The following is a 23,821-nucleotide window of genomic DNA, read 5'->3' as shown; positions in this document are numbered from 1 at the left end:
TGAGTGCTTCCATACCCAAAGTGTAATAAATGTCTTTTACATTTAACACACTTTGGGTATGGTATCCAAAATTTACGTTTTAAAATAGGTCGACCTTAGCAATATTTTACCTAGAAGTAGCTTACATCCTTGAGATAAATAGTTCCTGCGGAGTTATTAATGAGCGTAACGCGGACGACGTCGCGGGTAACAGCTAGCTATCTTTTACAATTCTATTTTTGGAATGGTACTCGAAATATTTGAAATGTCTGAAAGTGCTGCCATATGGTAACTTCCTGTGCCTGGTAATTCCTGAATTGAAAATAATCGATTGTTGGACAGGATCCAATGTTTTAGACAATATTCTTGCGGCTGTCCACTATCACAGACGGCTATTTGATCCGCAACGAAATTTATTCTAATTTTAGAATCTGACTTGCTGAGTTCTTTTGCTGATGACACATAGTTACACTACTGGTGCGTATGTTTCCCCTTATCTATGATTCAATCATTTACAAATGTTGGAGGCGACAGAATTATTACCTGAATATATACTTTGATTATAATTTTTTTGTATTAATAACGGACATCATGAAAACGGTTACCAAAAAATTAATGTTACCGGTTACCAAAAAATCATTTATAATTTGGTTCTCCGACTTTGCCAATTTGCGGTAATTTAAATATCGGTTGATTAAGCAATTGCCATATATTGGTAAATTTTATTTATTAATACAACTTAGGAAAACATTATACTCTGTAGTAGGTATAAAGATCTTACGTTATCAAATTCTCTGTCGTTTTCTATATTTCTTACGTAGACTGGCCTGGGTTTGGGTTTTTCTGTATAATATAAATATATATAATACAAAAATTTTAGTATTTTGTGGTTAAAGGCCATTTTTTTTATTTAAGTGTAAAATTGTGTGGTTCTACTGAAGTAACTCGCATGATAGGTATAAAATAATAAAGGCCTAACTTTCTTAAATCATGTCGATTCTTGAAAAAATATATATATCTCGACTGGTAACTAAATCTTAATAGCCGATGTACCATCACGAGTCACTACCGATTCAAATTCAAAAATCATTTATTTATTTCAGGCCTTGTTCAATTCAGTCTGATTTTAGTGACTCTACCACCGGTTCGGAAGGCAGATTCTACCGAGAAGGGCCGGCATTAAACTCAGTAGATCGCTCTTTTACTATTTACAATCTTTAGAATTTTATTGTCTTGTGAGAGATCTTATCTCTAACAAGACAATAAAATTCGGAAATTGCCGAGCGGCCTGCATGAAGGAATCCATCGATCGTATAGTAACCACTATGACTTCTGTACCTTTCGCAGCCGAAGATGTCACCACTTACTTGTCATGTCTATTACGTCGGTTGTTTATATCGACTTTTTGTTAATAAAAAGCAATGTTTTGTCTGTATTTTAATATACATATATATATATAAATATTATGAAGATACAGTAAGTATGCCTATTTCTTTAAATTTTTCACGGAGAGATTCGCGTGATTTAAGTTTATGTATTGACCGTGCAGCTCTTATCTGCAATATGAACATAGCTTTACCCCATCATAATATCCCGTAAGACGTTACACTATGAAAGTACGCGAAGTAAACAAGCCTAGCTGTATCTGCTAGCAGTAATCTGTCTAATTTTTTCAACTGCGTAGATAACTGAGCTTAGTTTACTCGCTAGAGTACCCAAATAAAGCTTACAATCCAAGGTCACGAATTAGTTATTATATTTTTATCAACTAACAATAAATTCCACACACTTCATTTTAGATTGCGCCACTGTTCTAAACGGAACTACCGTCTTCAATTGCACCTTGCAACGTCCGTTGCATGACATCTTATCATTTTCATTAATTTGTCAGTACAATTGTCTCTAGAAATAACCAATCGTACCAATTATTAAGTTTCAAAATCATACCTAAATTCTTTTCAAATATATAATTTGAACATCATTACCGAGTTAGTTTCATCACATTTTCAAGTAACCTTGTAATGAAAATAGGTGCACTAGGTGTATTTTTTCTATTAAGTTGAATTATTCAAATTACGAGTAGCAAAAGACTCTTGAGACGGTAAGTGAAGGTCATTCAATTATCTACTATCCGTTTCTGCTACCCAGCAATGTTCGTTCGTTAACCGACACGCCTCGTGAATCACACTAAAGAAGTCACTATATATACCTATTTAATCAATAAGCGATCGTTTTCGTATAAGTACTGTCAAGACGTTATGTAGTAAAAACTTTGGGTAAAAACACAGATCAATATATTCATAAGTAGCCTGCACGTGGCTGAGTAAGCGTATGGTAGTTTTTTCTTAAAATTCCTATTACATATTATACGAAAATAAGAAACGCTTGTATTGTACACAACTAGTTAAGACTAAAAAAAAACTACGTTCGCTGTATTTACGTTGTACATACGCGAGGGGCATGGTCTTACCTCCACGTCCCTCTAATCTAGACTTCCAGATTTTGTTATATATACATTAATAATTAATAAAACAAATACAACTACAAAGCTCGAAATGCAGTCCAAGTCAACAAGGCAGCAAGAATAAGATTGTGCCCCTATTAGGTGAGTATTTTTTTCCTGGACGCAAATCTCTCTGCTATGAATTCTGCATTGTATCTTATAAGTAGCGGCCAGACTAGGTAATTTTTATAACAGAATTATAACTTTTACTTTTGTAATAAGAATTAGTTTATTTTGCATATATTTGTGACTTTGATTCACTAATGTATGATTGTTTCTCTTTAAGTTTCATAATTTGTATCTATAAAGCGATTATATAGTTAAAAACTATGGATAGAAATTATTGCTCAAAACAAAAACACAAATTTGCCAAGAAATAGTTTAAAATAATAGCGGGTCCATTGTACATAGGTACTTATAAAAGTAGACGCACCGAATTAAGAACTTTCTTGTATCGAAGCCCCAGCGATACTAAAATATTTGAAATACGAGATAAAATAGAATAAATATAAATATGCACGAACCTTGACCTTATTTAGGCTTACATTTCGGCTAAAATAGCACTCAAGAACCTCTTAATCCCTCGCACTTCGTCACCAACCTCAAACAGATAGCGCTTTTACCTGTTGACCGTGAAATTTAAAAATAAACAGTTCGCTCGATAATGTAACTTCTAAATGTATATATTTTTTTAAATTTGTCAGATTTATTTAAGTTTTTCAATACAATGAGCTAAAACAAAATCAGACCATGAATTTGAGGTATGTAAAGTTGATTACAGACTAGCGCAAAACCCGAAAGGCCCCCAGTTTTCTCCTACTGATATCTGTCAGTCACAAAACTTTTGACGGATCCAATGCTTTGGACTTTTTCTGCAGATGTCATTCGCATTTTATATGAAAAAATGCAGTGCATTCACCGCTTGTCCATTCGTGTCCTAGACTTAAAATAAAATTTGAATTACAAAACTACTCTCACAAAAATGGAATATAAGAACTACTTTATTCCTGCCATGCCATTTATTCCTGTAACGCCAAAGGAGATTACACAACTCAACAAATAGGGATGTCCTCTTATCAGTGCATAAACCGGTGTTGATCTTATTATAACAAACAGTTAAGGATTATGTTCTAGAGCTCACTAATTACTGTTAACCTTCTTAACAACGCCGGTCCTGTTTAAACAATCCGAAACTGGAGACATCAGCATCCGCCTAACACATTAAAATAAACTTTCAGGGACGATCCATATTGCCATAACAGGCCTTATTGTTTCTTGGCCCTCTTGACGCAATCGTAACTGAAATTTATAATGTAAATTTTGACAATAATTTAAGAAGACATACGTGCATTTTTCGTCACAAACTAAACTCTTATTCTCCGTTCAGCAATTGAAATAAATCTTTTACTTAAAATTATTAATCGCTTTTGCGTTAAACCGCGCCACCAGATGTAACTATCAATCGATGTATTGAATAACTAGGCTAAAGGCGGCTGTTTCAAAACGATAAATTGAAAGATTAAGCCAATGAAATCTTGAAAATACTCATACTTTTTCGTCGTTATGTTCCCCCTTCAGAGCACACATAATGACTTCTCATCGCGACTCGTCAGCGGACGCGCGTTTTATCAGTTCAATTCAGACGTTCAATCCTCTGCATTTCCGCTAAACGGGGCATTACCGGTTTTTTTTTGTGTCTCCCTCTCGCGCTCTACCTGGGAGTATAATTCTAGTTCTCTCCACTTGGTAAGCAAGCAAGTTGTGCAAACAAGCATTTGGCTATGGCTTAGTGGTATATGGAACGTAATTTACTATGTACTTATGTGCCTACTTTGGCTAATGAATTAATAGTAGCCGCAGGCTAAAAAAGCAATTTGTTTGGGATACCAAGACAGGTAGTAAATTGTTACATCGGATACACTAAGTTAAAATTTAATTCCTTAAGGCTGTACTCACGGTCTGCGAAACCAACGAAACGCTTAGAATTTTAAATTTTCAATAAAACTTGACGGCGAGTTTGTCTGAATTACTTAGTTTTAAACGGAATTTCAAAACTTACACCGTCAAAAGTCTAAAAACGTGCCAAGTATTCAAATGGTAATTCAGTTCTTTAACTATTAATAGTTTTAGCACGTCCTTAAACGAGTGATTAAGTAAGTATTTGTGCAGGCAATGTCACCGTTGAGCTATTTGTTTTACCATATTCAAATAACAAAGAATACGTAAATATAAAAAAAAAACTTGTTTTATTTTAGTCCAACAAACATAAAGATTGAATAAAGATATTTTTGACTTTGACTTTGATTATAGATATATATACCTAATTTGTGGTCAGATGCTGTTATCTGACCACAAAGTAGGTATATATCCAGAATATATAACAATAGTGTTTCCGAGGTGGGACTATATTGACACTGCAAGATTGTATGTATTCCTCGATTTAACTCGTGTCCAAGTGTAGCCCATGAGGATTGTCTCACGGCTTCGAACAATAAATGTTGCGTTGGCTTTGCGATCAGAACATGTATGCGAATTTAAGTAACCTGTCCCAGAGACCTTCTTCTGACTACTAAAGCGAGATGCACACTTTTAAATTTTTTACCTCATTTGTCACGTGTGTGCAGCATCATGTCCCAAAGACTAGCTTGATTGCGCATATTTTTATAGCCACCTAGTGAGTAGTTTGTTGCCTCTTCCGGTGTAGGGGCCTCGTTCTAGTACCTACTTTGCGACCGCAATGTATTTTGGTCCTTCGAGCTTTGTTAGCTACCTTTTGCCACAACAGATGAATGACTTGTTATGCAGAAGCTATGTCGGTTACTCTGATTGTATTACAGATCGCCTCATTTCTTATTTGGTCAAATAGAAATACCCCGAGTAGGTACATCAATTTCTATCTCAAGCGGTCTGACTCTGAGCTTTATTATTTCTATATAGGCCGTGGACTATAAGGAAATAATAAACATGAAGCTATATATATATATATATAATGCTTTAAGGCTTTTATTACCATTGAAGACCTCTTTACTTCTCTACTATCTTCAATTATCAAAGCACAGCAAAGTATGCTGTTATTTTTTCAAGGGTACTAAGCATATTATATAGCTATATGCGTAGCTTTCTATGGTGCGTTATCAGTAGCTATAAATTTATACTTTGAGACAATCGCAGTACGACGACGTCTGCTCTACGTCTATTACACCGCGTTTCGTGGTGATACGCGTCGGTGCGCACGTAATATTGCGCACAGCGTTACGGTTGCTGGGTCTTCATACGTTGCGTACGACATAAGTATGCCTCTAAATTGACTTGCAGCTAATATACTAGTAGGTACACCAACACGATATGACATGACATCTACGATGCATAACACGCGTATGTTGGCTATATTTAGCTAAATAAAGCAGCGTAAAAGCCACTTAAAGATATATCCCGGAAAGCTGTTTGTAGACACTAAACCGACATGAGGCGTCAAACTTCTGCGCTAGCTGTTAATAAGTGGTTAACGGCGTGGCGTCACATCTCACAATAGCAGCATTAAATGTCTTATGTTTGTCTTCCTAAACTTCGAAGAACAATACTCAGAGTGCAATAGCAAATTCAGGATATTAATTTTTATAATAACACTGAAATCGTTACTATATTATATTAGGTATTTTATACTGATATAGATGTGCCTATCAGTTTTACCCGCAAAAATTAAACCAAATATAGCCAAAACATATACTTTACAGACACGGATCGGAATGGCAGTTCGTATGATATGAGCGCGTTCCAACCGCAATCTTACAGACTTTCAAACATATAAACTATTTAGATTTTTAATATAAAGCAAGAGGTAAAAATATGTTTTATTTGTTGCTCAAAGGTTCCTTGTAACCCAGGAGGATTGTCTTACGGCTGTGAACAAACCTTGTTTCGTTGGCTATGGCTTTGCGAATAAATGCAATGCTGAATATATTATCGAGCGCATTACGTACGTCTCGTTGGAGACGTATCTCCCGCCTGCAGAATTCAGTTGCACACTTTTGCAACTTCATCCTCTCAGTTCAGCCCTTGTGATGCATCTTACACCATTATCGGTTGACTACAGAATGCTTTAAAATTTGATGCCACGTTTTGTTTCGATTTGTGACGGTTGGACTTAAATTTTAGTCTTATTTTTACATTATATGAATACATTCTGTAATTTATTCTATTCATTCATTCTTCTTTATCATTCTGTGGCTATAAGCAAGAGGTCCCGGATTTGATAATTCTCTAGTATCCATTTTGGAATTCATTGTTTCCAAATTAGCTTAGTTCTTGGAGTAGTTCTTTAGTTGGAGACGTCAGCCATGCATTAAGCAGCGACCCGGCTTTCTTAGTTAGAGTCCGTTGGTTCGATTTCCGCAACTGGAAAATGATTGTGTGATGAACATGAATGTTTTTCTGTGTCTGGGTGTTTATATGAATTTTATGAATATTTATATGTACTATTCATAAAAATATTGATCATCTGTCTTAGAACCAATTTCACAAGCTATGCTTAATCTGAATTAAATAAAGAAGTGTTTTGGAACACCCGACTAAAGCGAAGTACTAAAGTCCGCTTTCGAGTTTTGTCTATGAGATTACCAAAATGGCTAGCTCACACGTTGTACTTTTTGTCACATACGTTCCTATCCCGCCTTGAAGAAAACTACAAAAGTAATGCAAGTATTGACATCGTCTGACTATCACTTGTGCATACAATGTTCATAAGTTTGTAGAAATTCATCCATCACTTTCTAAAACAACCAGCATATCTACTCGCACATAGACACAATAGTAGGTACATTACGGTGAACAAATAAAGCGATATCTCTAGACATGCATCCGCATCTCTATTACCCAGGTAGCGTACGTGTACAATTTTATTTCTACAATATCTGCGACAGCGCTAATGCCTCTCTATCAATTGGATCTTCTCTAAACAACATACATTTCAGAGCTATATTATTTATTATAACTATAAATATTTTCTAAAAACCGCGGAGATAAAATAATTATTTGGTACAGCTTTTTAATGACATTGCTGACAATGCACTTTTACTTGACGCAGGTTTTGCCGTATTGTTAATTTAGATTCAAGCTGAAATTCAAGTGCGAGTCGGACTCGCACACGAAGGATTCCGTACCGTAATCTATAAAACAGCAACAGAAATACATCATCTATGCAAATTTCGAATGTCTAATTATGACGGTTCATAAAATACAGCCTGGAGACAGACGGACGGTCCGACAGCGGAATATTAGTAATTGGGCGTTACTCTAATTTCAACTTATGGGTATGGAACCCTAAAAACCTAAAGTAATATTAGTCACGCAAATAGGCTGGAGATATTGAGATATTTATAAATTATAAATTTAATTGAGGCATGCACTTTTGAATGGATTTATTCAATATAAGCTGTAACCCGGACTTCGCACATGTTTAGTGTAACTAATGACTGAAATGCAAAAGTTGCTGCATAGGACAAACACATTTTAATTTCATCCTATAGTTACATAATATTATTAGGGGTATCAAAGATTCAAAGTCATCTTTAAACTTTTAAAGCTGAATTCACGTTTCAACGGGCATTGTGTAGCATTTATCTCCTATTCATAAATTTCGCTACTGAGACGGAGCTTAGTTCCCTAGTTAACGTTTTTGACAATTTGTCTAAGGCAACCTGCGAGTATGTTATCTACTCTTACTTAGAACTACTCACCTTCGCTTGTCAGTGACAGCGGTAATTAATTACCGTTCGACCTCCCTCGCTGCAGAATTAGGGACGCCTCACAAATAAATTTTAATGTCGGAAAGACAGTTTTAAACCCAGAAAATTTTTTTAAAGTTGATACTTTGTTATTTATATTCTTCGCCCACATTTGTTTCTGTTTCTGCGGGATATCAAGGATATCCCGCTGGAATCGTTTAAATTATCAGGGCTAAAAACTATCCATGCAAAATGTTGTCAAAATCGGATATACCTACTTAATTCGCTCCTATACTGTACATAGGTGGCAACAGGTAGGTATTATTTTAAATAAACCGGGAATGCTTACTGGTGCTTTTCCATGATCCAAGTCTATCTCAAAGATGCAAGATTACATTAAGAACGGTGGAAATGGTAAGCTGTTACTTGGCGGAATTCCATGACATATTATTAAAATTAAGCTTAATTTGCTATGCTCCGTGAAAAGAGAATCTGTATGGTGTAATTTATAATTTGTTCAATCCTTATCCTCCACACCAAGCAGATCTTCGGCAACGTTCCCTCTACACACGTTTCGCCCCAACTCGGGAGCATCCTCAGGAGATGTTAACTACTTAACAATTCTTCATTGTGAGGCAAACGTGAGTAGAGTTTACACTGCCGAAGATCTGTTTGGTGTGGAGTATAAGAATTGAACAAATCATAATTATATATAGCAAATTAAGCTTAATTTTCATAATAGTAAAAATATTTAACAAACAAACAAAAAGACACACTTCCAGGATGGCAAGGGTATATAAAAAGCGAGTAAATTGGGAATTGCCAAAAATATATATATGAGTATGTGCAGTTGATAAAAGGCATTGAAACTGGCGAACGGTTGCACTGCCCGCATGTGAGCTTACTTAATACTTATTTTTGAAAGGATTCTTTGTTTCCATGCTGTAGGAGAATAATAACTGCTTTGAAAAATATCTTATCTATTTCTAGGAGCAAAACCTGCCACGTGTAATTATTTAAATACAGCTGGGAAGAAACAGACTATAAAACTGCATGATAGTTAGTAGAACAGAGAAGTAGGTAACTTTAAGATAAATCATAATATGATCTTTAACCGGCTTGCATAAAGAGCAGGTTATTAATTCAAGCGGTTATTTCATGAAACTATTTGATTCTAATATATTTATGTATATATTTTAGGCTTTACATTACTTCAGTAATATTAAGATTACCACCTGAAATAATTGTATTTGTAGGAAGCCACTTCAACATGTGTAGCTGTTTTATCCACGTATGCTGACATAATGGTCCGTCATATATAAATACTATGCTACTATACCAAAAAAATATTGGTACATGTAACAATCTACTATAGATAAGCCAAAAGTAAGCATTTTATGTCGAAATTAATTAGAAAATAAAAAGGTACTTCTCAATCCATAATTACGTGTACAGACGTCCAAGGCAGTGGCGTGCACTTCATACATGCACAAAAGCACTGCTTACCCTAAAATTGAAATATAGCTCGTCTAGGAGGTAAATTTTTGCCATTTTATGCAATTTTCCTGCTGTATGCATACCCTGCTATACCCTGGGATTCTCCCAGTGCACGCCACTGGTCCAAGGGGTCGGTGATGAGTTTACGTCCATGAGTACACGGTATCTAAACCTTATCTTATATCTTTAAACTTCAATTCTTGTATATATTTAATTGGAATCTCAAAATCGGCTCCAACGATTTTCATGAAACCCCCTGTGGTTTCAGGGGCGATAAATCGATTCATTTATATTGGAATCTCGGGCGAAAACTGCAAAAATATCCTTTTTGAGAGAATCTGATGCGTGCGATACGTGAACGGTAAACGTTAGTCCAGACGACGGAAGTATGTAGTAAGTATATCGGAATTGTTGGAATTGTTTTTTCTTTAAAATTCTATAAAACAATTCGCGACAACATACGAATATTTATTAAGTCGGCTAATTCGCGGACGAAGTCGCGTGGGTCCGCTAGTTATAACACTATATCAACATGACCCATCGAAAAATATAGCACAAAAAAAATATCGCCGTGTGACAGCCCTGGAACGTTTGAAGTTAGCTAGGCATGGATAGCTACCCTCGGAGAATTTTGATATTTGATGGGAGTCGACTGTAAACTACAGATTGGGTTTCTGCCAATAGCAGTGTTTAATGAGGCACGTTCCCCGCGTTCAATAACATTTTTAATAAAGTTGCAATGTGCAATACAGCAACAGTTACATTAAATCAATAGGTACTTAGTTAACTCTATTTCTAATAGTTTGGAGTGCTGGCTATGCTACGTAAGACGGAACGACTATAATTCTTTTGCGGTATTATAAAAAAATTACTTAGCTTCAGAGAAAATCAAAGGAACAGATCTGAATTTATAACTTTTTTTTTGGCTACAAGTTGACTGCAATCTCACCTGGTACTCCACTGGTATGGTAGCTTACCTGTTAAAGGTATGGGGCAGTTATATTAGACCCATACACCTAGTCGGTTTCTACGCAGAGTACCAAACGTTCTCTGGTCTGTGTTCCAAAGCAGACAAGACCTGAGAACTTTTGGAAATTAATGAATAAATTAATTCCTAAATTACCCCTGCCGAGGATCGAACCTGAGAGCACTGTGCCAGGTAATCAAGATAAGGTATGTTGAAAGACATTAAACATACAATTTTGTAAAAGTTTTGTAAAACAAATAAAGAACCTGATGCTTTAGAAGATTTGGTAGCATATTACCTACTACCTAATACCTAATACCTACTAGTTTTATTGTTATGATAGAAATATTTAATCACATAATTATTATGATTACTAAAATAATAACTTAAGTTGATGCTTATTATTATTCATGGAATATTAAAATATTGAAAAAAAACGCCGAAACTATACTCATCAAAAAATAGGTATATGATTTTAAAGGTCATATTTCTAAAGTAGTAAGCAAAACAAAGAATATTCTCAAGGCATAATATTTAAGGTGAACGTATTGATGATCTTGAGAAAGAAACCAAATAATAACATTATAATAGGATGCCTTAATCTCGCACTCAAAAAAAAAACTATGCATTTTAGTTTATAACACATTCTATTTTTGAGCTTTTAGTGAAATTGAGGAACAAGGTTTTTGGTATAAATACTTACAGGTACTCCATTTTGCCTTACATATATCATAATATTAATAAATATATTTGTCTTAAATTAAAATGGAAAAAAGCAGCCTCTCCCAGCGGTAGGGTTCGCACATAATCAGCACGCTGTGTACCACAAGCATCATAGAACGTAGGTAAGCTTTTTAAATATTTTTTTAAAAAAATGGCACTAAATAGGAACATATTTTTTTAAGTTATTAGAAAAGTAAGAAAACATGGTCTAAATAAGCGGAGTTACAGGTATATAGGCACTTGACTAGTAACACAATGTGTATGAGACTACAAAAGTGATGACTTCGTTTTAACAACAACACATGCCCTTCACAGAATTCTAACCTGATGAAATAATCACTACCATTCATCATATTATTGTATTACTTAATAGAACTCGAACATAGATACTTGCATAAAAGGTAGAGAGGATAGAAACATTACTAGTAAGGTTAGCTTAACAAAGTTTTAATCGAATCTTCATCAAGGCTATTTTACATTCTAAATACCTAATTCAGCTAGTATATCGAAAATAGACACTGCAAATGCATAGAAAAGATATACTCGTCCAGAAACTTGTTTAAATTAAGTTTAGTGGAGTGGTTATTTTAATTTTATGTCGAAGAACACAATATAGTAAAAAGTAGCCCATCCCACATTTAAATCACAAATCTATCTTAATATTATAAATGCGAAAGTTTGGATCGATGTTTGTTACTCAATCACGACAAAAGGACGATATGAAATTTAGCACAGAGATAGTTTATTGTCTGGAATAACACATAAGCTATTTATACTGGAAATGTGTATTGATTATGTAAAATTTTTTTTTTTTCACAATTGTTATTTAATCATCATCATCATATAACATCATCATTATAACCCATTACCGGTCTACTACAGGGCACGGGTCTTCTCCCACAATGAGAAGGGTTTAGGCCGTAGTCCACCACGCTGGCTCAGTGCGGATTTGTTATGTTGCATAGTGATAATTCAGGAGTCACAAAATAGCATAGGCGTACATATCAAAATTTCCACGAGAAGCAGAACCTAAGAACAATAAAAAATCTAACTCTATATGTATTTTTCTTTTAGCTTTGGTCACTTTATCACACGAGTCACTTGAAAATGGAACGATTATATTATCCATCTTTGAACTAACACTAGCATGTACACATCGATCGATGACATCAAGAAATAAATCCGTCTGTCTGTGTCGGGATGCGAGCGGGACGAACCCAGATCCGGTTGTTATGCCCAATCGAAACTAAACTATTTTTATTACTCTTTATGTTAGCGTTAAAGATATTTTAATCGGGTTTTCGGCTGATGACGCAATCTGGGACTTCACAACATGTCTTCTCATTATTTTAGTAAACGTACAAAATTGCTGTTTTGCGAGCACAGAACTTCTTCAAAAACTTTGATCTTTTTAATTTAAACGAATCAATTACGAAACTAAATTATTTTAATTATTTACGAACGAAAATTATTTAAGGATCTAAATACTAATATAAGAGACAGGCCATAAAACTAGCAAACCTTATAAGGTAATTATAAAAAACCTAAGAATCTTTAGTATGCCTAAGGTTACTTAGTTTGAAAGTCTCTTTAACGCAGAAACAAGATTGACGTTATTTATTTTGTCTCGAACAGTTCATTACGTATGTTTAACTTATTTTTAAAATTATGTAAAATAAATTATGTTTTGATGTTGACAAAAGCTCAAGCTGCTCAGCGGGTTGTGAACGGAATTAAAATAAGGTGAATTTTAGAAGAACAAGCACCAGTCCTCTAAATGGACAGGAATCATCAGTCCATCATCAGTCGCAGGGGGCAGTATACTAGCGACACATGACATGGAATATAACATATAGATTATAGTAAACGCATAGATTATAGACATCAAGGAAACGTTTGTTTATTCAGTCATCTTTTCTGACAGTAAAGATGACTGAATAAACAAACGTACTAAATAAAGAGCATGATTATTTCAAAATAATCACTGACGATCATCGAAGCGGATACGTATTTATTTGTGCTGTTGAAAAATACACGTTCACTTGGGAGGTCAAATGTCATGGATACTACGCGCGCAACTCAGCTATTTACCATAACATTAGTCTGAGCTTAGTATAAGCAACGTAGTTATCTAAGAGAAGAGCAGGAATCGTGACTCATGTTGCACAACTACGATTAAGTACAGGTAGGTAGAATTATGACACTATTTTGTTTATTATAATATGTCAACATCTTAACGTAGTCCAATTCCGCGCCAACTTGGAAGCGCAAGCTAAAATAGCTTCGAAGAAGCTCAGGGTGCTCAACAGACTTTGATGCTATACTTCGCACTCAAACACCGATTCCAGTTGTATAATAAGGCTACGTAACGTTCAGCCTCATATAAATACATCTCTAGCTGTGGCACCTCAGTACAAACTAAAAGCAAGTTGTGGATAGTCACAAAACATGTTCATCCCAACTATCCCAATGCCTGGCAAAATTTGAATTTATCACTGAACCGCATAAACATTTTATTTTAAAGCCGGCAACACAGCAGTTGCTCCTCTGCAGAAGTCCATGGGCTGCGGTTAACATCAAGGTGACTCGCTCGTTTGCCCGCTACATATAAATATTAAAAAATATGCTTCCGGCACATATGTATAGGTTGCCTGGAAGAGATCGCTACTAAGCAATAAGGCCGCCTTTTGTATCCTACTTTTTAAGTTTCCTCTTGTTGTGTCCATTGTTTTTTTTCTTTCTGTTGTGTACAAATAAAGTGTATAAATAAATAAATAAATATATTAATAAATAATAAATCTGCTTGATAATTTGATGGTTCTTGATTTGGCTTAACACAAACAAATCCTAGAGAAAATGTAGGATTGGACGGAGCCAATGTTAATCCGAACGTCAGGCCCGTATGGCCTGGATAAGTAAGGTTCCCAGAACAACAAACTTCCAAAATATTCTGAAAAATTGCTTTAAACCTAGAATTGGCCGCTCTAAGTGGTAGTAGTAATAGAGATTTATGTAAAATTAAATTAGATCCATTTTTTAGCCCAGGATAGACAGCTTAGCGATATTTGCAATTATAGCATATTGAGTCGCAAATTTTAAAGGAGGCTGAAAATCTAATTTTTACGCGAAGTTTTTAAGGATTGATGTTTGTATGTAGTGGCTATATTTAAATTAAGTCCAATTACGTTAATGGTTTTCCAGGATCACAACTGGCAGAGTTGGAAAGCCGCCGTATTTAATCAAGATTTGTACGTTGGCCACCGATTGCGCTTACATATTTATAATACAAGATCTTTTTTATTAAATCAGTATTTAAAACGTCTTATAGTTACTTACCTACTTTTTTTGAACTTTTCATTAATTGAAAGTAAATGTATCTGGCAGTTTACTCACAAAATCACTTTCCTGGGATAGTGTTAAACTGTTCTGAATCCTTATCAGAAGTTACTTAACAATGTTAGTTACGCGGAATAGGACTCTGTTAGCGCTTATGTATCTATGAAATAGGGAACAATTTTTTTTTTCCATCTATGGTAGAAACTCTTTTAAAGCTGTGAATTAAAAACCTAAGCCTGCTATTATCGCAGTAAAACAACATCGAGGCGATTTAACAAAAAACAAACCATTGAATTTCCATCCGCATTTCCTCAGTTTTTCATTGGATGTTGATAAAACAATGGTTTCACGTTCTCACCTTTTATAATCATTAAGCGTAATTTGAACGAACTTTTTTTTCGTACGAACCAGTGATAGCCCAGTGGGTAGGAGCTCGACTTCACTTTCGTGGTGCCGGGTTCCGACACCCAGACGCACCTGTAACTTTTCAAAGTTATAGTAATTAATATATAATTTGCTTTAACTGTGAAGGAAAGCACCATGAGGAAACCTAGATGTGTGAAGTCCACCAATCCGCACTGGGCCAGCATAGTGGACGGCCCACCCTAAGGCCTTAACCCCTTCTCATTGTTGGAGAAGACCCGTACCCTGTTATGGGCCGCTAATGGGTTGATATGACGAAGCATGCCTACTTTGAAAGGAATTGAATAACTACTTTGAGTATTATATTTTTATTTTGCGAAGTTTATATTTACCAGTACTAAATATGGAAAAAATTTCAAAATTATGAAGATTATAAAATTCATTATATTTTATCTACGAGATTTTTCAGTACGACCGCCGCGCTGCACCGATCTAAATGAAATTTACCATAATGATAGGTCTTATACCGAAAATAAAGAGTTCCTACGAGTATCATAATAACTTTTCTTTAGTAAGTATAATATGTTACCTATGTTTGGATCAATCGCAGAACCAATCTTAACGTAATTTAGTACAGAGATAGAGAGACGGACAAAGAATATTTTAAAATCCAAGAAGACTAAAAAAAATTTACTGTTTGTTGTTTTGTAATAAACGACGCGACGTCGAGTTTTTACTAATCAATTCTACTTATTAAGTTATAAAAGCTCCCTTGCGGCAAGCGCTGTGTTCTAATAAGTGTTGGTCCCGGGTCCGATCCCAATTTCCCGGGAAATTAGGGAATTCATAATTTCTCTGGACCGGTCTGGTGGAAGGCTTCATCCTTGGCTATTTAACACCGACAAAAATGTGCCGTCAAATGATTAAGCGTTCCGGTACGAGGTCGCGTAAGAACCGATTAGGTGTATGTTCAATATGTATTTACCCCTTACAAGGTAGCCCACAACCAACTTGAGTTACTTGCAGTGGATTAATAAAACCCACTATTTCCCAATTTTCAACAAAGGTAAATTTTAATTTGTTTACTTTGTAAACATGTAAACGTGCTATTCAAAGTGTGTTCGAGATATTACACCATGCCGCAGAGATGTAGGAGGCCTCAAATATTTACGATCCTTACGAGGTAGACAGTTCATTAAACCCCGACGATTTTGAGCCTTGAGTCAACCTCGCAAGTTGCTTAAAGGTGATCACAGACTGCACGACGACATTTGTCAACTTGCCTAGAAGCAGGCGTTACGTTGCGAAATTCGATGATAATACAAGAAACGTTAAGTTTAATTTGCTATCATTCACGAAAACTGGAAAATCTGTACAGTGCCATTTATAAATTCTTAAATATTTATTGTCATCGCACTACGCACATTTCGCTCCGACACCGGAGCATCCTCATGAGATGTGTACTTTAAAATGAACAATTGCCAAGATATTTAACCATTGTTCTTTGTATGTATGTATTCTATAATTATATTAATTTATATTTTAAAACTTTCATAAATTCTTTTCTTTTTTTAGGAAATTTAGTATAATCAAAGTTACTTTAGTTATATATATAGCCTTGCCTAGTAGTTAAGCTTGAGATTTGCCAGATTTATCTGCATTCAAAATACAAAGACACTCTTTAGCTTTATTTTTATTTTTTTAGGTTTACATCAAATTAATCAAACAGGTAATATTGTTCTACACTCGTAATTCAATAGGTCATGCTGCTCGTAAAGTGAATAGTTACTGTTGTCCAAACTTTGGAGTATTGCAGCAGACTGCAATAAAAATATTACCACCCATTCGGCCTACCAGGTCGGGCCGGTAATATTTTTCATTTCAGTGCCTGGAAGTAATTGAGGGATAGTTTAGTAGTTTCTGGTACCTTTTACTCACATATATTGAAAATCGTTTTACGTTTGTTATTGTTTTTTTAATCTTTCAATAACATCTAAATTTAATGTCCAATTGGAATTTATTAAAAGTATTTTACTGCTATATATAAATAACCTTGGTGATAAAACCATTTATTAGTATAAGAACTAATACTGCGCTTTTGTTTCTACCGGCGAATTTATACAATTTTAGAACACAAATAGTTAGATATATTCCCTAGCGCACTTTTTTGTATAATGAGTAATTTAATCATGTACTTAGTTAACTATAATTTATATCATCAATTTTTTTCTCAGTGCACGCCAAAAACGAATTTTATAGGCATTATTTTAAAAATAAATTATAGCTTCGTGATGGTTAAGCTCTCTTATGGCGAACTTTTGTCTCTGCCTTAAATACCAATTTACGTAACTTATCACTCTTTTGGATTAAACAAATATTAGTCTTGCAAGTACTTATAGCGTAGTTTCGAAGCTCATTATTATTAGACCTAGACGAGTACTTTATTAGTATTTTTTGTGATTATACAAACAAAGCGCATCGATCAAGCCACATACAGTTGTACGGTTATTTTTTTGCACAAACGATTTTCCTTTTTAACCCAACCGCACCTGGAAAGTTTCACTCCGACAAATTGTTGCACCCTATTTATCGCAACGCAATGTTGCCCCCAACGTTAATATGCGGTGGACCTTAACTTTGTTCAGTTCCAGGAAAGCGTTTCTATTTGCTAGTTTCATTAGACCTTTGGTTACATGACAAATACTTTAGTGGATACCTATTACGGAAAATTAGATAACTATTAAGAACATAGATATGCGGTAGAAGCCAAGTGGGTAAGAATTCGGCTTCGCTTCGGGGGGACAGAGTTTGATGCACGCGCCACATCTCTAGATTTTGGGAGGTATGTGCGTTTTAGTTATAAAATTTATCGCCCACTTTAACGATAAAGAAAAAACGGTAAGTGTTCTTAAAGCATACGAATCTGCACTTGGCTAGGTTGGTAAACTACGGCTTACACCCTTCTCAAACTTAGAGGAGACCCGTGTCCTGTAGTGGACCAGGTAACTAGTCAAAATATAAGTCACGTAAGAAAGAAGCGTTATTACCTCACCATGCGAATTCGGTTCCTTCGGGAGTATTTTGAATAATATAGTTACGCGCTGGCCGCAATACTTATTTACGCAATACTTACTTATTCCGCTCTTTGGACTGCACTCGTTTTTTGTTTGTCTCTTATCTCATAACTTCCAGTCGGATTTGAATATTCCTTTTTGCATTCGATAGCCTTAATAATTCTGCTGAAAGATTACACACTAATAAGCATCACACAGCAAACGAAGTAAAATCACAGTCGGACGACGCGACATGGTGGATCAGAGTACATTATGTAGACTTACGGGTGAAAGAACTAGAACTATGACGCTACAGAAATCACGGGAAACCACTTCGTTGTAAACCTCATTAAAGAAACATTCTATTCGTTTGTTAAAAGTGCAATAAAAAGTATTCAGTACTTTTTAAGATCGACGATTTTAAGTAAACTACGAAAATTCGAACCTATAGTTAAAAGCTCGATTCGCTAATGGAAGTTAATGGTTTACGTGAGTTTAAATTAATTAATCGGCTCCGGTAATGGGACGAGGTTTTAAAACAATAATGATTCCGAATCAGATTAACTCTTCACTGAACTTTGCTCTTAACCTCTGCATAACTATTAAGTTTAGTTAGCTATTAATAATTTGTAGTTGATAAAATATCAGTGCATTGCATTAAAGTCACATTCATAATAGTTACGGTTAAAACTTTTACGAATGAAAACACACATACACAGATAACATACATGTAAACAGTCTGCTTGAAAAGAGTTAAAAACTGAATGCGAATTACCACTGCTGATTTAACAACAAATAATATCTCAAACTAAGCCGTATTTAATTAACATAAAAACAATCAAAATGTTAAACACATGAACACTGAAAAATGGTAAGTACATAAAATTCTAAACAAAAACACCATGGGAAAAGTATAATATATACACAATTTTCTCAACAATTTTATACAAGTGTAGCAAAGATGTAAGAGCAAAACATACTATCCTATGGGCATTGTTTGTGGTCAAGCACGTGTGAAACTGTCAAATGTCACAAAATTCTGCATTTTCTCCTCGACTCGCGTATGAATTTGTTAGTTGGTTTCTTGTGCGTTTCTTGACTTTACATCGGGTAATAACATGAAGTGAGGAAAACTGACTCTATACCGTTGCGCCGTACGTTTCAGGATTCAAAATTATCCTCTAAAAATTTGCTATATTAGGTTATAATTTTGAGGATTTTTCGAAAACCTTCAAATATGCTTGTGGCCGAATCCTCCTAGCAGACAATTTTGTCTGCTAGGAGCCATTCGGCCATGGCTAGTTACTTCGCAATGCTGTGTTCCGGTGCGAAGGGCGTGGTTGCCGGTGTAATAACAGGCCTTGAGGCTTTACATCTACGATGATGGACGATGAATTTCTTGCAAGACCTGCAAAATTTTGCTCTGAGGTGGTCTATCTGTTTTCAGTAATTAGTTATTAAAAAAACGTGTAACACTTTACTTACGACCAGGTGACATTACAGTCTAGGTCTAAGTTGTGAAATAAAACAAAGTGTTGTCGTTATAATATTTTTAAAGATACCTACCTACATAATAATATGTACAGTACACCCGACGTAACGCGCAGAAAAAAATGGATCAACAGTTATTATTTTATTCTTATTAATAATTAATCAAAATTAATAGGTACCTGCATTCGCAAACGTCTAAGAGATAGCCCGGCCAAGATTGGGTGAAAAAGTAGGACACTGTCTCAAACTAATATTGTAATAATAATAACTAACATTGTAACTAGTATGAATATTCCTGTGGAAACAGACTCTATAGGCTGAATTGAGGCTAAAGGTCTCGCCCGTATGCCGACTGCCGACTGGTCGCAACCACTCGTCCCTAAATTCCCTAGTGACCCCGGCCATTGATGCAAGAAAGAGAAAGGAACAAAGTTGATACGCGACGATATTTCATTGATGCGATGTAATGTAGCGCTGCGTTGTATCACGATTTTGGAGGGTGCCTGAAACATTTTTTTTTCAAACAATATTGTATTGGGTAAAATCAGACTTGACCACAGTACAAATAATTCTTACTAGGTGCGTCGCTTTACCATGGACTTCTGAAAAGTAACTTTTCAAAAGTCCATAGTAAGCAATGAATATTATCTAGCTCTATTTTGCTCTTCATCCGCGAACTCATCTGTGTTATATATATTATATATACATACAGATATGTATTTACATATATATTTATTATTGTATTTATTGTTTGAATATTAATGAATTGATCATTGCTTATACAATGTCTTATTTTAGAAAAGTAACTTAAGATGAGTATGTGGTATGAATTTATAGAAATCACAATGATAGGGACCGCTAGGTATATACACTTACCTACAGAACATACTTGCATACCTACTGTAAGTATGTTTGGAAACATAAAAGTGTCTGTCAGAATTACACGCAAAACTAACTGTTTTTTCCCGTTCGCTGAACAGAAGTCCCAAACGTACTCAACTTGTTAAAAGCTTTGATCTAAAATATGCAAAGGTACAATTTCTTTAACTCTATAAAAGATGAGACCTACCTACATAACCACATAAACAATAAACTATTGAAGATACCTAAGTAAAGGTAGGTAAAATGATGACATGTACGTTATACTGAAGTTTTAAATTAATACACCTAATAGCCTTAGAAACCGTAGGCGAAAAGTCGAATTCTTATAGGATTGGTCTACTTACTAATTAGCTTCGAGCAAATTTGGTAGACCTTGTAAGTTTTCTGTATTATGTTTGAACTTACCTACCTAATTAAAATATCTATTGCCGTAATTATACATTTAATGAATGAAAAACTATGGAAGCAATAAGGTAACATTCTTGCATTTCGTCCGCCCAAATAAAATGAGCGCTTTGAGGACGGCCGCCACGCCGCCCGGTTTTTTCCGAAAGTCAGGCGTCGGCTACTTCAAAGACTAGGCACGTAGTATACAGTGGTGTACAAACGCATGGTAATGCGTTGCGATCGAGAGAGACTGAAATAAATAAGGTTCTAATAATTTTCATATTCTTTCCGAAAGGGCCTGTGGGGTTTCAGCTGCAGTCTAATAAAAAGTGGGTAAGAACAACCTTTCTGTCATGTCGAACACTCGCAGGCCACAGACCCAAATTCGATTCCCGGTCGTATGCTTATCCTACTTTGCCGTACGAATTTAGAGTTATGGCATATATTAAAAAATTAATTCATATATCTACTTACAAAAATAATTAATAGGTACTTCAAGCTTGTTTGGTTCCTATAATTTATCATAACATTTAACTATGTGTAGCTGCAATTAGTAAGGTTCAAGTAAGTAGGTATAAAAACCTATGTAAGTAGGATATAGGTGCCTCAAATTATGATTGAACTAGTTCCTTTAATTAGTTATAGTAGATAGCTAAGTACCTTTAAAGTAGGTATAAGCCAACAGTTGCATTACAATTCTTAATTAAAAAAACTTCGTACAGGTAGGTAGGTATAAAAACTTTTCATAATAATTAACTTCAAAATTCATGAACCGAATTCCAGAGATACTTGAAACACCTAGCGAAATATGCGGTCAGCTAAATAGACCTTACAGCGGTGTAATAAGCACATATTTTCATTACGCTTAGTGTGCGAGGGAGATGTAAAATCGTGGATGCTTAAATATGTGATGACGTCAAGCCGTAGTCAGATCCGAAGAATAAGCAACTGGTTGTGCACAAAAAATAAAAGGGAAAAAGAAGACAGGTTAGCCCGGCAGTCGGCACACAGTACCCACTTACCGTGTTTGAAAAACTTTAACATTTTTGCTCGTGCCAACTTATATTGTTCAACAATCAACTCACCTGAGAAGAAAATTTACTGCGCGCGCAGGTAAGATCGCTTGATCCAACAGTTGAACTTTTCAGAATTCAAAATTCGAATTCCCAAAGGTGAAGATAAAGGATGTCGCAGTTAACAATCCACTGGTTAAACTCGTGCACAAGATATTCAGAATGCACTAGGAACCGGCACAACACAACACGTTTCGCGTTTGTTTATAATATTACGATCCACTTGTTAATAACTGCGAAGGGTTCCACTGCGCATGCCCGCGAAACACGCGCCTTTTTCGAATAAGGTTATGTTGTAAGTTTTAGACACAGACTTTACTTCACTCAACGCACTTCCAAAGTTTCCGAGAAGAATCCAATTGGAGGCAATCCGCGTGAACTTTTATCCAGCGCAAGGCACTTTACCTCCTGGAAAGCACCGATATGTTTCGTTCCCACAACAATTCCAGTGTAACTTTGGGATCCCAACAAACTTGACGCACTTTTTTGACGACTCGCCGGCTCTACCTGCGGCAACTGAAGGCCGTATGCGTTATAAACACTTGTAAACTACGGAACCGGTAACAATTCAATTCCGCACGTGACACTGTCAAAACAAACACGATCTAAATAACATCAAAACTCACTAGGTTGCGTCGTTACTTCTCACTTTTAATGTTACGGGTCCGAGCGACAAATTAAACGAATAGAAAAGAAAATAAACGAAGAATACTAAAGTCGGCGACTGCGAAGCCGAGCGTCCGACACTCCTGCTGAGCGCTGTACTAAACGCGAGAGGCCATACGACCCGCCCCTCCCCGCGCCCGCCTCACCCCGCCGGCGCCCTGCGACCCGCGTTCAGACGTTCGTATGGAAAATATAAGTTACGTTGAAAAATTATTGAAGTTGAGTGCATGAGAGCGAAGTAGAGTCCTATATGAATAATATTTGTTTGTCCCTCGTGTTTGTTCAAACAATAAATTTGTAGGGACGGAGTGCGATGCGGGCGGGTCGCCGGCAGCAAGGCATTCAATTTAACTGACAACACGTGCGTGATGCACTAAGCGGAGGGTTCCGCATAACACAGCATGGAGGTGACGGAGGATACCCTTAATTAATTCCTGCTATACAGGCGTTGGCTCGACTTTCAATTGAAATTATTTTGCTTTGTTCAGATCAGTAGTTATGTGCTACTAGGATCAATCAAAAATATCAAAAGTACAACCCCAGCGTTACCTTCCTTTAGAATCTTAGTTTTTTAATACCAAAGTTGATATGTTTTATTGGTTGATGACCAACATGCTACCTAATATATGTATCTTCTGTCTTTAAAAGATGACATTTCCTATGTTAGAATAAGTGTAGTAAGTTTTATGTATTGAATGCAATAACTCATTGATTCAAGTCAGGTGCATTGTATCTATCTATAACCAAGAGCCACGGAGCAAAATGAAATCGTAATTATCTTAAAAAGATCTGGGATGCCCAGCTTCCACACTATGGGCAGGTACCATCCAAAGCAAGGTATAATTAGGTAGCTTCCAATCATAAAAATCCAGATATAAAAAAATATATGGAAGAGTGTAGGCTTAAAAGAGAGGAAACACAGATGTTTAAAATAAAAGATCAAAAACTGCAACCCAACAACGGAGTTTTTTTTTTAAATAGAAAGCCAGGACAGGACGATTATACATAAAAGCATTACCGACCTATAGTCGTGTAAACATAATGCGTAAGTGTAAACCTTAAAGCTTAAGCTCTATACTTTTTGTATGTTTATAAAATAATACTTTTTGGTAGGTTTAATTTATATTGAATTAATATATTTTTTTAATAAATAAATAAATAAATATACTACGATAATA

At 35.4% G+C, this 23,821-nt stretch overlaps 1 long non-coding RNA gene across 1 annotated transcript in view; it reads right to left on the bottom strand.

The window, feature by feature from the left end:
- LOC120625650 overlaps positions 1 to 22,723 on the bottom strand; it is a 253,857-nt gene extending 231,134 nt beyond the window's left edge. The window contains exon 1 of the long non-coding RNA XR_005658824.1: positions 21,990 to 22,723. This is a non-coding gene — a long non-coding RNA (uncharacterized LOC120625650). The remainder of the gene's footprint in view (positions 1 to 21,989) is intronic.
- Positions 22,724 to 23,821: the final 1,098 nt, after the last annotated feature.

The sequence above is a fragment of the Pararge aegeria genome, chromosome 8 (assembly GCF_905163445.1).
Source record: "Pararge aegeria chromosome 8, ilParAegt1.1, whole genome shotgun sequence".
Lineage (NCBI taxonomy): Eukaryota > Metazoa > Arthropoda > Insecta > Lepidoptera > Nymphalidae > Pararge > Pararge aegeria.
Note: the sequence above shows the minus strand (reverse complement) of the source record. Positions and strands in the feature narration are given on the sequence as shown.